The 13,194-nt window shown below is 36.2% G+C and overlaps 1 protein-coding gene across 16 annotated transcripts in view; it reads left to right on the top strand.

The window, feature by feature from the left end:
* Positions 1–13,194, top strand: part of ZNF438 (zinc finger protein 438) — a 50,154-nt gene that overhangs the window by 17,227 nt on the left and 19,733 nt on the right. For 2 of the 16 annotated variants that reach the window (XM_068172847.1, XM_068172800.1), the window contains exon 3: positions 11,167–12,465. The exons of 13 other annotated variants lie outside the window; for them this stretch is intronic. The gene's annotated coding sequence lies outside the window, so the exon portion shown is untranslated. Of the gene's footprint in view, positions 1–11,166; positions 12,466–12,644; positions 12,665–13,194 lie in introns of those variants that run through there. One more of the 16 variants, XM_068172817.1, reaches the window with a different exon arrangement.

Raw genomic sequence — 13,194 nt, 5'->3', positions numbered from 1 at the left:
TTTTTTAGATTCATCACAGGACTGTGGGTTTGAAGGGAACTCTTTGTCACTGCAATTTTGTGTTACATTTTTAAGGTTAATTCAGTTCTAACTTGTGGCATGATCATTGACATTTACATGGTATGGGCCATGAAGCCTGCATGCAGCAGGTGAATTCACATAGATCAGAAATAGCTTAGAAGAAAAGTGCAAAATGTCTTTGGCAGTTATCACCATTATTTTTAATCTCTCCTCCTCCCTTCCAGTGCCCTAAAAAGAAGTAGTTGAGCTGGATGAATCAGTGTTTGATACAGAGGATGATGCAGATTGTTGGCATGCACCCAGTGCACATCTCAAAACTAGAAAGTTTGTAACACAGATCTTACATTATTTCACTGCTAGTGACAGGTGAATGACTTTGAAGAACAGAAGTGAATGTGGTAGAAATAATATGCAGGGTTTTCTGCTTTGCTGCAAGTGAAGCATTGATTTTTGTTTTTACATAAATACATTTGGTAATGTTCTTTCCATATTAGAACCCTTATCTAAATCTTAAAAGATACCATGTTCTTTGTCCAGGGTTGTATATTTTGCTATTTAGTGCAAGTTTTTGAGATAAAGCAAAACGATAAATTAAAAAACCAAATCACAGCTGTCTAAAGAAAACTATAGCTGACTGAAATAATTTGTGTGTTAAAACATGTTTAATGAGTGTTCCCTAGAGAAACTCTAAAAAATGCAATGTCACAGCAAAACCTTACATACTTTTCTGTGGTCTTGTATATTAAATGTTCTGTTGCCTGCTTGAACAGTTCTCACCATTCAGAAGACAAGTAGAGTTGTACTGTGGCAGTGGTTTTTATCTGAAAAAAAATTGGAGACTTTTTATCAATGTAATTCAGATCCTAGAAAGACTTAAAAGTTATTCTGTATTCAGTAAAGAAAAATTATGAGAATTCAGCCTGTTGCAGGTGTTGGGAGCTTGTGCTGATAAATCACTTGGCCACTAATCAATTTTTGAAGCTTTGAAAATAATTCTTTATATCTATCTGACAGTTTTCAAACAAATAAAAGCCACTCTGTTGTCTTCTGTTCAGGTTTTTCTTTCTGAGGCATGTAGAATAAATAGAGCAGGTGTGTTAGGAGCTGTGATCTAATTTTGCAGGTCTGGAGCCAAGAACAAGTTCTGCATGCACATACCTCCAACTTTAAAAGAAGAGCAGACTTAAAAAACAAGGAGTACTTGAGCATAAAAATGTGACTTGCTTGACACCTACTTGTTCATTTAGTTACTCCCAGAACAGTTCTTCTCTTAGGAAACATGATTTGTTTGGTTGAAACAAGGTAAGGAAGGGAGTGAAGCAATACAGTTTTAAAGACTGGGGAGCTGATGATGGCAAGCACTGTATGGCTTGGAGACAGGAGATTAAGGAGGTAAAGTTATTAATATAAATCTGTGGGCAGTAGAGTACAATGGAGTTCTTTAAATATAGAGGATGTTCTTGAAGGGTACAAAAGCTTAGTAATGATAGAAGTCCAATTCTGGGCAAGGATGATAAATTTCTGCTGTGCAGAGAAAGGCATAAATATTCAATAAATATTTTGTTCTGTATTCAGGAAGAGATTGGATGATGCTTTTACATCTCACCACCTCCATCATTAGTGATGGGAAGAATGTATTATCACTGTATCAGCAACTATTAACATTAAATGTTTTTAAATCTGCTGCACTGACACCTACAGATACTAAAAAAGAAAAAAAGCTTAGAAGCTGTATGAATTATTCATTCTGAGTTTTAACAAATCATGGAACAGTGAAGAAACTTTAGAAGGCTGGAGGTGAAGGGGAACTAATGTGCCCAAATTTAGAAAGTATAATAAGTGCACCTTGAAAAGGCTGATAGTAGTATGCTGTCAGTGAAGATTTAAAGGAGAATTGCATAATTAATGCTGATGAGAATGGGCAAGTCAGATCTACATTGTACTGCTGTGTGGGGTTACTGCTTTCTGTAAACTGATATTAGACTGACTGGCCTGTAGTTCCCCATATCCTCTCTCTTGCCTTTCTTGAAGATGGCTATGTGCCTTTTTCCAGTCTTTGGGAAACTCCCTTGACGCCATGACTTTTAAAAAACAATAGAGTGCATCCTTGTGGTGACACTGATCAGCTCTCTGAGCACTACTGAATGCATCCTTCTGATCCTGTGGATTTGTACAACTGCATCTTCATCTTCTCTTGTTAATGTTACGTCAGTGTCTCAGCCTCTTCCATGGCTTCGTTCACGTTCTCTGCTAAGCATTAGGCCCACTTGTTCCTTAGTCTTTCTGTTGTGCCCTTTGCCTTTCTTCACTCTCTATGTGCATGCTTGAATAGTGTCTTAAATAATTAGAACTCTGCTGTAATCTACAGACACTGAGCATGACTAGCAAAGTTTGGATTTGGACATAACGTAGGAATTAGTGCTGCTATTCAAAAAATAGATGTTTGGTTATTTAATTGCCCTAAGTGAGCAGAACTTCAGTGTTAGAATGTGAAGGCTTGACATGACTCAAGAAGTGTAGGTGTCCCACAGCATGGCTTTTATGGTAAATTAATGAAAAAGTACTGTGTGTGTAACCAAAAAAAACCTAGTTGCTTTAAAAGCTTGGTCATGCTTAATTGTTTTCCTCTTGATGTACTAATTCAGTTTGGTCTTGCTTAGTTTGAGATTTAACTGAATGCATTTGGAATACAAATATCCGTTGGAACAGAAGACAAAGCTGGAGGCCCATAGAGAGAGAAGAATGTTCCCAGGGTTAGCATAGACTGCACACCACAGCTGGTTGCTGGACAGCATCCAGGAATAATTTTGACATGTTTATTTCACATTTTTTCCCCGTGAACATGTTTTAAGGACACTTCATTAAAAATGTCCGATAGTCTTTGAAGCTCTGTGCCTTTAACGTTTTTCCGACAACAAACAGGGTGGTGGATACAAAAACGAAAATTATTTTGGCAAGGACTATTTGCACAATGAGAACAACACAAGCTAAGTGAGTGAAGGCAGTAAATTAGGACAGGTTGGATTTTGATTTATTCTTTTTTGTATTTTTAATGGTTTGAAAGTTTTTTTAGTAAGTATGGTTCGTCAGTAACACGGTGCTGATAGACAATAATAGACCGCAAGAAAGAGAATCATTTAAATAAATCCCAGACTATGTTGTTCTGTATATTTTCTAGGAATGGTGTACCAGTTTGAACAACAGCTGATATTTCTGATATTTTATGTACTTCTTGATACTAGTCAATAAAGCATGTCACCAAAACTAGCTACATCTGGAATATTTGTCTATTTAAATTCTACTATTTGTATTAAAAAAATTATGTATACTAGATTGACTAGAAAATCTGCTCTATTTTGTTCTGATTGTTCTTAAAGTACATGACACATTAGTCACTTCAGCCCAGCAGTTGCTTTTTCAGTTGGGTCAGAGCTCTTAGAGCTCCCAACCAGGGAACTGGGACATTCCATGCAGGAGAATCTATCAAAAGTGGTGACAGTCCTTTCCCAGAAAATGAGAGGGATGTGACCGAGGAAAGAATGCAGGCGAACAGCTGAGCTTCTCTGCTGGGGTCTGCATGAATTAGTCTGGGCACAGCAGCAACAGGGAGGGCAGATGCTGCCTCTGCTGCCTGTGCTCAGCTCTCAGCTGGGCTGTCACTTCCCTGGCTGCAGCTCTCATCAGGGTTCCAGAGCTGTGGTTCACATCTTCAGCTGTGGATGTTGAACTGCCCTTCATTATGCAAGATAATTTTGAGTGCATTGGTTGCAAGTTGGGAATTCTTTTTATCTACAAGTATAAAATTTACGCAATATTCTTTAACACTTAAGGTACCTACTGTGACAGAACTTATATAAAATGTGACCTTTTAATTTTTGCACTAAATTTGTAACTCTGGGTTTTATGAGGGTGATTTGGTGAGATTATGCTCTAATTTGTCAGTTTACTGGTTGATGATTCTTCCATTGTAGAACAGTTTATTGTATGCTTGGGAGGCAGCAAAGTGGAAGCTGCTTAAAATGGAAGTTGCTTATGCTAGACATTAGATTTTTACAGGATTTTTAGGTATGACCTGTTAAACACATATTCCTTTCTGGTGAGTAGGATCATGTTTGGGAAACGTAAGATACAACTCACAGTTGAGCAATGTTTTTAATGTTGGGTATTGTTAAAAAAAATCCAACTCTTGTATTTGCATGTCTAGTTTTAAAAGCGTATCTGTTCTTGAAACGTACTGAACACTCAGCTATGCAGAAAAAATCCATCCTTAGCCCTGGAACAGTCTGGGCTAGCAGTATTAGAGGCAGAGTTTGGGGGCAGAATCAGTGTAGCACCAAAACAGTTGAACCAGTTCTTACTACAACATCTGATTCCTTACCTGGAATATTTTTTACTACAGGGCTGTCTACAAGGACCAGTTGTGCCTCACAACAGTTACACATGCTGAAATGAATTCTACTTCTTCAGTAGAACTTAGAAGTTGCTTTTAAGCTCAGCTGAAGAAAACAGGCTTCTTCCTTCAACATAGGTCACTAAATAGTTCAGTGTATAATTCAAATTAAGAGCTTTTTTGTTTGTTAGGCCATAGACCATTAAAGCAAACTGAATTATTAAGCATGTGGCAGTGTTAGTTTTTTTGGCACTAATACCATTTTCCTGTTCTTTGTTTCTTTAACTTCTGTCTTAGGAGTTTGAATGCGTGTTAGAGGTGAGCCCTTTTGAGAGGGAATTTAAACAGAAAGTCATCAATTGGTAGGCAGTTTGAATTTTAACTTCTTGGAAGTACATCCTATCTTGGCCTAGGTAATTTATGGCTTGATTGGGCACAGTCATAGTAAATGGATGCTATTTTTATTTTTTATTTTAAATTTTTATTTTTATTTGTTAGTTCTTAAATGCTTGTTTTTCTTGGGTCTGTGAATATGATACGTTGAACTTAAAAAACATACACTGCATTTTATAAAGTATAGAGGATATTGCTGCACAAACTTTATAAATGCCACAATGTAGCTTTCCTGGCCTTTTAAGAGACTTGCAATGGAAATTCTTGTAGAAACAGCTATAGATGATGCTCTTATTTGGTACCATGTCAAAATGGAGTACTGTGTTCAAGTCTGCAGCTGTAAAATCAGAAATAATTCCATTATTTTAGTCAGAATTGCAAAAGCAATTCACCTTGCAAAGCCTGGAGTGTTTTTTTGCTTTTTGTCAGATGTTGGTTTTTCTTCTAAGTAGAACATTAACAACATACCCAGACTATATGAAAATAATGAAACCCTGTAGAAAATCCTTCTTGAATGACACAGGAAGTTTTATCAGAGAGATGCAGATTAGTGTTGAAGTAACCCAAAACACTTCAGTTAAAATAGAAGAAGTGATTGACTATTTCTTCTTTAGTCTCTACAAAACTTCAGGGCCATCTGTGATTCTGTGAAGAATTCAGCATCACATTTCAAACTTAAATCAGTCAAAATTGTGCAGGTGAATGTAGCTCTGAATCCTCTGATTATTAGTGGAATTTTTAGGACTGTGTTATCTCACACATTCAAATAAATTTTTTGTATGTGTGGTTATGTTTTGAGGTATCAAGTAGCTCCAGAATATGGTAGGACTGTCAAATTAAACAGAACTTGCTCTCCTTTCAGCATTGCAGACCTTGTTCTTTTAGTCTAAAATGATCAGAATCCTAAAGCTTTCACTGGAAGTTGTAACACTACTAGTAATAGCTTATTCTTCAAATGTTAAAGTGGAGGAAGATGAAAAAAAAACAAGTAAAATACAACTAATGGGTCTTTTTGGTCTTTCCTGTAGTCCTCTTTAATTATTTCGGTTGGTACCTTTGTACGTTAACCTCTTTATTCTCTTTGAAATAATCTGGACTTCTGTAGTGTAAAAACAGGTTGTTCATTAGGTAAATAAAAAGTCTATATGGCATTTTATTACAAAATGTTTTTATTTTCTGCCATCACTGAAGTTCTCTTTAATCTATCAGCATAACTGATGGATTAAATATGGGAGGCTTAGGTAATTCTGAAGTATAGTAAGAGCATTGCCATAGGAATTGATTAAATAATGTCTCCTATGTATGTGGACCAAATTTTGCTGTCATTTTCAGGCTACCCTTTGCTGTCAGTTAGTAAATACAATTTGATTTCTGAAAGGCAGTTGTTGATGTTTTCAAGACTCATCCAGACAAAGCTGTAAGGCCAGCGTTGACCCTGTTTTAAGCAGGGGAGTTGGATGGGATGACCTTGTGCAGTTTCTGCCAACCTGAATGATTTTGTGAGTAGCTGTGTATACAACCATAGGTATTTGTCTGGTTCTGTGAAGTTTTAGTGTAACTGCAATGAAATTGCTGTTTTATTGTTTGTGATATTGTCTATCTGAAAAGAAAGCTAATGTACAGCAGCAGGTACACAGAGAGAGATAAAATATGTAGTCTGGTCTTATCAGATCAAAACAGTAATTAATTATGAACAAAAGTCAAAAAGTCTGAGTTTAATTAGGTATTACAAACTGAAAACCATAGTGGTATGCTGCAATTCCACTATGAATGACGTAACATATTGCTAACAGAAGCGTAAGGTACACAGATTGTGCTTTATGAAACTGCATTGTTGAGAATCCCAGCAAAGTTTCTAAGCAGTTTGGACCCAAGCAATAAATGAATGCTTAATTAAGAATCAGGATAACGTGGTGGTGGGGAGGAACAGGAGTAGAAGGAGCTGTGCTGTTTGAATTTTAAAGTGAATTCTAGATTAGTCATTACCCACTAAGAATGTTTCTGTTTCCTGTTTTAAATATTAAGTTAATTTGGATTTAAATTGTAAGAACAATGGACCTCATAGATTTCATGTAGTATCTTATAAAAATGAAATTTTTATTTTCCAGAACTATTTTTTAGCTGTCCTAAGAGTCAAGAACAAAATCTATCAATTTATATTGATTTGTCATTTCACAGTTACTTCCACACCAGTAATAACTAAGACTGTATTTTAAATCAGAAACTTTGGCCTTTTAATACAAAGTAATGGCAAAGATGTCTAACCCAGACATGGAACTTATATTGGTCTCCAGTTTGTGGCATTCAGAGCACTCCTACCAAGAAGTGATTTACTAAGGAAAACATAATATGACAGTCCGTCTTTTTAAAATGGAAATTTGGAAAAAAAGATGTTATTTTTTGACATTCAATGAATTGGCTAATATTAGGCATAATAGTGACTACACACTTCTAAATTTTTTTTCAGAATGGAGTTGTTTACATAAGTGGAAAATAGTTGGGGTTAATTATAGTCATAAAAACTGTTCCAGTACACTTCATTTTAATACACATACCTTTAATAAAATGAAGACTCAATTTTGCACCTTCTTTAGCCTTCTCTTCTCCCAGTGTCTTTTTGAGAAATTTCACTTTTATACATTTTTTCGCAGGTCCTTGAATTTGCTTTTTTGGAGATAGGTATAGCTGTGAAATAATAATTAGTGAGACTGTATGCTAGTTTGTCCACAATAGTAGAAAACGTGTGGAACAGCCTCATTTCTTGCAGTGTATGTGCTAGTCTTTATTCATACAAGTGAAAAACCTTCAAGCTGATTTTAAAAGACTTATCTCCTCAAGAAAAGCAATATTTTTTCATTTGCCTGCTATTTTAAGCCTAACATTGATGTTTCCCTATGTTGTTTCATAAATAAGCTTTTATTCTCAGCAACATGTTACTGAAAGTGGCATAGAACCTGTCGTGTAGGCACAGTTCCACTCTGACAGATGGGCAGAGTGTAGGCTTGCCAGCCAACCATTCCCCACATCACCCAGCAGAGTATGAAGGGAAGCATTTTTGTCCAGGATTGCCACTGTGGCATTCAGTGCATGTAAGGCTTGAAGTTCAGGAAATGCGCTCGGACTGGCCCATCTCACAGGATGACCGAAAGTTTAAAAATAGCCTGGGTTTTAGGTTCTGCTGGGTTTGTGCTGTTCTCTTTCTTTTTGTAGTTCTGCTGAAGTCATCTAATGGGCTCAGCCAAAAGAATTCTGCCATGGACACGCATTTCTCCGTGATGGATTATCTAAGTATGGAAACACAAGCAGTGAGCAATTTCAGACACTGTAGTTTGTGACTACATGCATATCTCTTTGGATATAGAATAGGAAGACTAGGATCTGATACAGGATTAACTCCTCATGTAAAAGTATGAAAAACAGAAAACATGGAGTAAATCAGACATTTGAAACTGAAGATACAAATAGTGAAATGCAGAATATTTTTGCAGGTTTTCAGAAATGCAAATAAGCTGTTGCTTGGTTATTGGGGTTTTTATTTTTTAAACAAATTGGCTTATTGCCTTGTGCTTGATTTTTATAAAGTAGCCAAGCACTGCAGGCTTTTGGCAAGTACACTTGCTTGAACAAATGCTTTTGTGTGTTACAGTAGTCAGTCATTGTGTCTGTCATTTTTATCTTGCTCTTTATTTTTTCATAGCTTCAATATTTTAACCTTTTATTTCAAGTCTAACTTGGCCTTTATATAACAATGGATTTTGCCAACTTTCCTGGAAGCTTTGCTGATTCAATACATTCAGACTTTTTGGGAAACTTGGTTTCAGTTGAAATGTTTCTAAATTATGAGAAATACTTCATGGCACTCATTTACAAGATGGCATGGTATGTGAAAGAACAGGTGTGAAAAATGAAGTGAATAAAATTGCTTTTGAAATACAAATGGGCATGTCATGAGCTTCCGTCAGGAGAATGTCTTTTCTAAACTGTACTAAGTGTTTAATTTTCCTTTTTAGCTGGGTGTTTTCCTTCTGAAATTAAATTGCATAATATTTCTTTACATACTTAGTTTTAAATTAAAAGTCATAATTAGGCTTAATATGAAGTTACAAGATTTGATTTAATGCTTTCTTCCAGTGCCTGAACTAATGTACACTGTATTAGAAGGTGCAGTCGTCATTGAGAAGCTTTGTTCTTTTAACAAAAGGTGCCAAAAATAAATTTGGTTAGGGTCATAGTGGTCTAGTTTAATACTGTTATGATAATAAGTCCTATAATTACTTTCAGGTAGTTCTTCCTTCCCAGAGGATGAGGTTTTTAGTTTTGATGTCTGCTTAAAGCATGAGGATGACAGTAAAATTAATGTCATAACCTTTACAGCCTATTTATCGCTTTCTCTGTAATATCCTAAAGGGTTTTGTGTAACATCTAAGATAAATGTCTTAGTATGGAGAAGCATCGAATTAGGTTAATTGGGTTCAACTGATATTCATATTCAGTGTGTCTATCAGAACACCTGTTTCATATAAAAGACCGGTGGGTATCTTCTGTGAAAATTGCTTTGAAATTATTACATATATATGCTCTGCTTCCTTTGGTTGTTAAAGACTGAGTTACAGTATGGGATTTTTTTTCCTGTTTGCTTGCTGGTTTTGCCTCCTAGGAATAATGAAATTTATCCTTTCATTCTCTGGTTACATAAGGAATAGTACAGGCATGATAGAGCTTATTTTATGACATTAAGAGAGATTTTACTTTCTAATTCTGTCCAGCTTCAATGCCACTTCACTTGAAATTCTTGTAATAGATTTCTTTTCATCTCTGAGTGGTCAGCAGCAGATTTCTAGAAAACTAATTTGAGTTCTGGAATACTGTGACTTGAATGATTTTATTTAGTGTCTTATGGCAGAGTTAGAAACTGAGCAAAACAAATTTTAAGATTATATAGAATTTAAAAATCTTTATTGTTTTGATAAGCTCTCAGGTGGAGAAGAATTTATGATAATAGCAGATAGAAATAATCTGTTTCATCTCCTCTATTTGGAAAGAACCAGTATTGGACTCAAATATAACCAAGGAAGAGTGAAAGAACATTTGCCTCTTCAGTATTCAATGAGAACATCAGGACATACTGAATTTTTAGTTGCTGACCAGCCTAAATTTTTTTCCCAGATGTAAGAATGTAAAAGAAGTACACAATTAAATTAATAGTTTTAGTTCTAAGCATAGCTTTTTTTGAACATCAGCATGCTTTTATTTTTTTTTTTAATGAGAAGTAGTCATACCAGGCCAGATTTATAGTGAAATGGGAAAAAAAAAAACCCAAACCTGCTCAGGGCAGGCATAAGTAGTTTTGTGGATGTTATAATCTTGAAGTTCTAAAAGTTTGAATCAATGTACTGTACAGAATTTTTTAATGAGACTGTATTTTATATTTAGGACATGCATCAAATGTGTGTAGATAATAAATATCTGTTAAACATGTTATAACCTAACAGAAAAGTGTCAGAAACTGTCAGAGAAAGGATCAAAAAGACAGGACCACAACGTATTTGAAAACAGTGTAAAACACAGATGGGACAAATGCACAATGTTTATGGTTTGCTTTGTAAACTCTATATGTAGTCAAAGAAAACATGCTTTAACACAGCTGTACATATAAGGATGGATAAATAACTAAAATTTGAAGGGATGATAAGAATTAGTCCTGATTCCAGAATCTTGAACTCTTCATTTTTTCCATAAAGGGAAGTTGCTTGATTAAATATCTCCAAATATAAAGTGTAGTGAAAGGTTCTTTCATATAACAACAATAATAAAAATACTATTAATGAGTTGCTAAAAGAAATTATCAATGTTAATTGGAGAAATTATACTTTTTTAAAATTATTATGATTATGAGTAGGTGATGTCTTTTTCAAATAAGCACAGTCAAAAAAGCACTGGATTTTCTAATACCATTAACCTAGAAACCATTTACACTAACCATTTACAGTTAGAGTTGAATTCAAATCAGAGATGCCTCTAGAAAATGTTTGGATTTACATGATCCAATTTTGTGTTGTAGTGTTAGAGTTTGTGTATGTGTCTGGGAAGAACATTGGAAAAATGTCTGGAGCTTCTATTTCCACATAGTATTCTAAGAATTGTTGATCTGTATCCTGAAGTCTGGTTTGTTATAATTCTAAAAGTGGATAGTAACTATCAATGGGGCACCGTCTTAACATGATTTAATGCTCCCATACACAGGGAAAGACCATGGAAACCTAAAAAAATGTGACTTTGAAGTAATAATTCTGAAAAGCTTTATTTGAATATAATTTCTCAAATTGTTTTTACAAGAATATGTCTTGCTTTAAATGTTTCAGTATGTTTTGAAGTGCTGTAAATACTAAGGGGGAAGAAAAACTTCAGACTTTGATTCTCTGAAAAGCAGTTATTGATCAATATGGCCTTAAAGAAGGATATCTTACAATGTGGGTGACAGGGATTTCTAGATTTCACACTGATTTCTAGAAGTGTCTCGCCATCCCAAAATTACATCACTGTGGCCTGTTCCATTCTTGGATGTGCAGAGGGAGTTGTCTGTATGTTCCCATGACATCAAACTGCGTTTAGATGAGCCAATGTGTGTTTGAGTGCTGGGCCTGACAGCTCATGCCTTCGCTGCTTAAGTACCACGGACAGAGGCTCTTTGAGGCATTTGGGGATCTGCTGCCGGGAGGTGCTGGGTGATGTACCAGAGCTGCATGTTAGGTATGGCTCAGAACAGAAGATACAGGTACCAGGGAGTTTCACCTGAATATGTCACCTCTCACACAGCAAACTCGTTGAGCCACACTCAATGTTCATGCTTTGATATTGAACTTCCTGAAAATGGAATTGGTTTTCTTTTTACTTTACTGCTACCTACAGAACCATCTTCTTCCAGAACCTCACCACTGCTTTTTGAGAGTCAATTACATGATAGTAAAGAAATATGTTTAAGGCTTATTTTGTTTGGTATTTGCATCACTATTTGTCCTATGTTTCTGTATTTAACCAAAACTAATCTTTGGAACATCATGTGCTCAGAACATGTGTCTTGAGTGCATGTCTGGCATTTTCTTTATGTAAGATTCTCCTAGCTGGAGAATTGGTCAGGAAAGTCAGCAATCACATCTGTGTGGCTGGCTTTGTTCATGGGAATGTTGTAGATGGCCACTGGTATTAAAGCCTAGATCTGAGTAAACCCCCCAAAGAAGTTTTAGTTCAATCTATGTCAGTCAATGGACTTTTCTGTTACCTTCCCAAAGCCTCTGGCTGCATCAGGAGAACAAGAATTTCATACACTTAGTGATGTCTAACATGTTAGTGGCGTTCAGTTAACTATTATGCAGCCATTCCAAAAGCTAGGCCATTTTATGAAAAATAAATCTAAGTGGATAACAACAGTTTTATACTGTCATTATATTATCCTGTGTCTTTCTTCCCTGACTGTTGAATCCCACTTCACCAGAGCTTGAACAGCACACTCAACTGCACTGGAAAGAAGTAGCCAATGCTTAATTTACTGGGTGGCCATTTGATGTGAAGCTGTTTTATCAAATGCAGTGCATCACATCTTGTAAATACCAACAGCACATTCGGGACAGGTGGCAGTGTAATGTTTGGTTCACAAGAGCAAGGTAGTATCTTCATTGTAGCATCCATGGAAGATTCTGCTGGTCAGACAGTTCTGTGGGATCCATGCAGTCAAATAGAATCCCAATGGTTAGGGTTGGGAGGGATCTTAAAGGCCCTACCTAGTCCCAACAGCCCTGCCTGGGCAGGTAAACTTCTGCTAGATCTCCTGGATTGCTCAAAGCTGCATCCAGCTTGGCCTTGGTGAGGCATTCATGGCTTCTCTAGGAAAAGTGTTCCAGTGCCTCACCACCCTTACAGTAAGGATTTCTTCCTAGTATCTAATTTAAACCTATCCTCTTTCAGTTTAATGCCAATACCCCTTGTCCTATCTGCAGATGCACCTGTAGAAAGTCCACTCTGGCTTTTCTGTTGGATGCCTTTAGGTACTGGAGGGTGCTGTAAGGTCTCCTTGGAGCCTTCTTTTCTTCAGGCTGATCAGCTCCAGCTCTGTCTTCATAGAGAGGTGCTTTAGAGCTGTGATCATCACTGGGGCTCTCTGCAGCAGCTCCACATGTTTAATGGGAAATGATTGCTTAACCCTGTATTGTCTGAGATTCTTCAGATTGTATTGCCACGTTGGGATTCATGACTCTCCTCTTTCCTGGCTTTAAAAAGGTTGCCTAATCACAGGAAGCCTAATTTGGTAGTACACAGTATTGAAATACGGAGAGCACATATAGGGGTCCAAAGAAACCCTTGGTTTAAATCTCTGGTGGTGTTTTCTTGAGAGG

Source organism: Anomalospiza imberbis, chromosome 1 (assembly GCF_031753505.1).
Source record: "Anomalospiza imberbis isolate Cuckoo-Finch-1a 21T00152 chromosome 1, ASM3175350v1, whole genome shotgun sequence".
Taxonomy (NCBI): Eukaryota; Metazoa; Chordata; class Aves; order Passeriformes; family Viduidae; genus Anomalospiza; species Anomalospiza imberbis.
The sequence above is the reverse complement of the archived record's forward strand: the minus strand, read 5'-3'. Positions and strand labels throughout refer to the sequence as shown.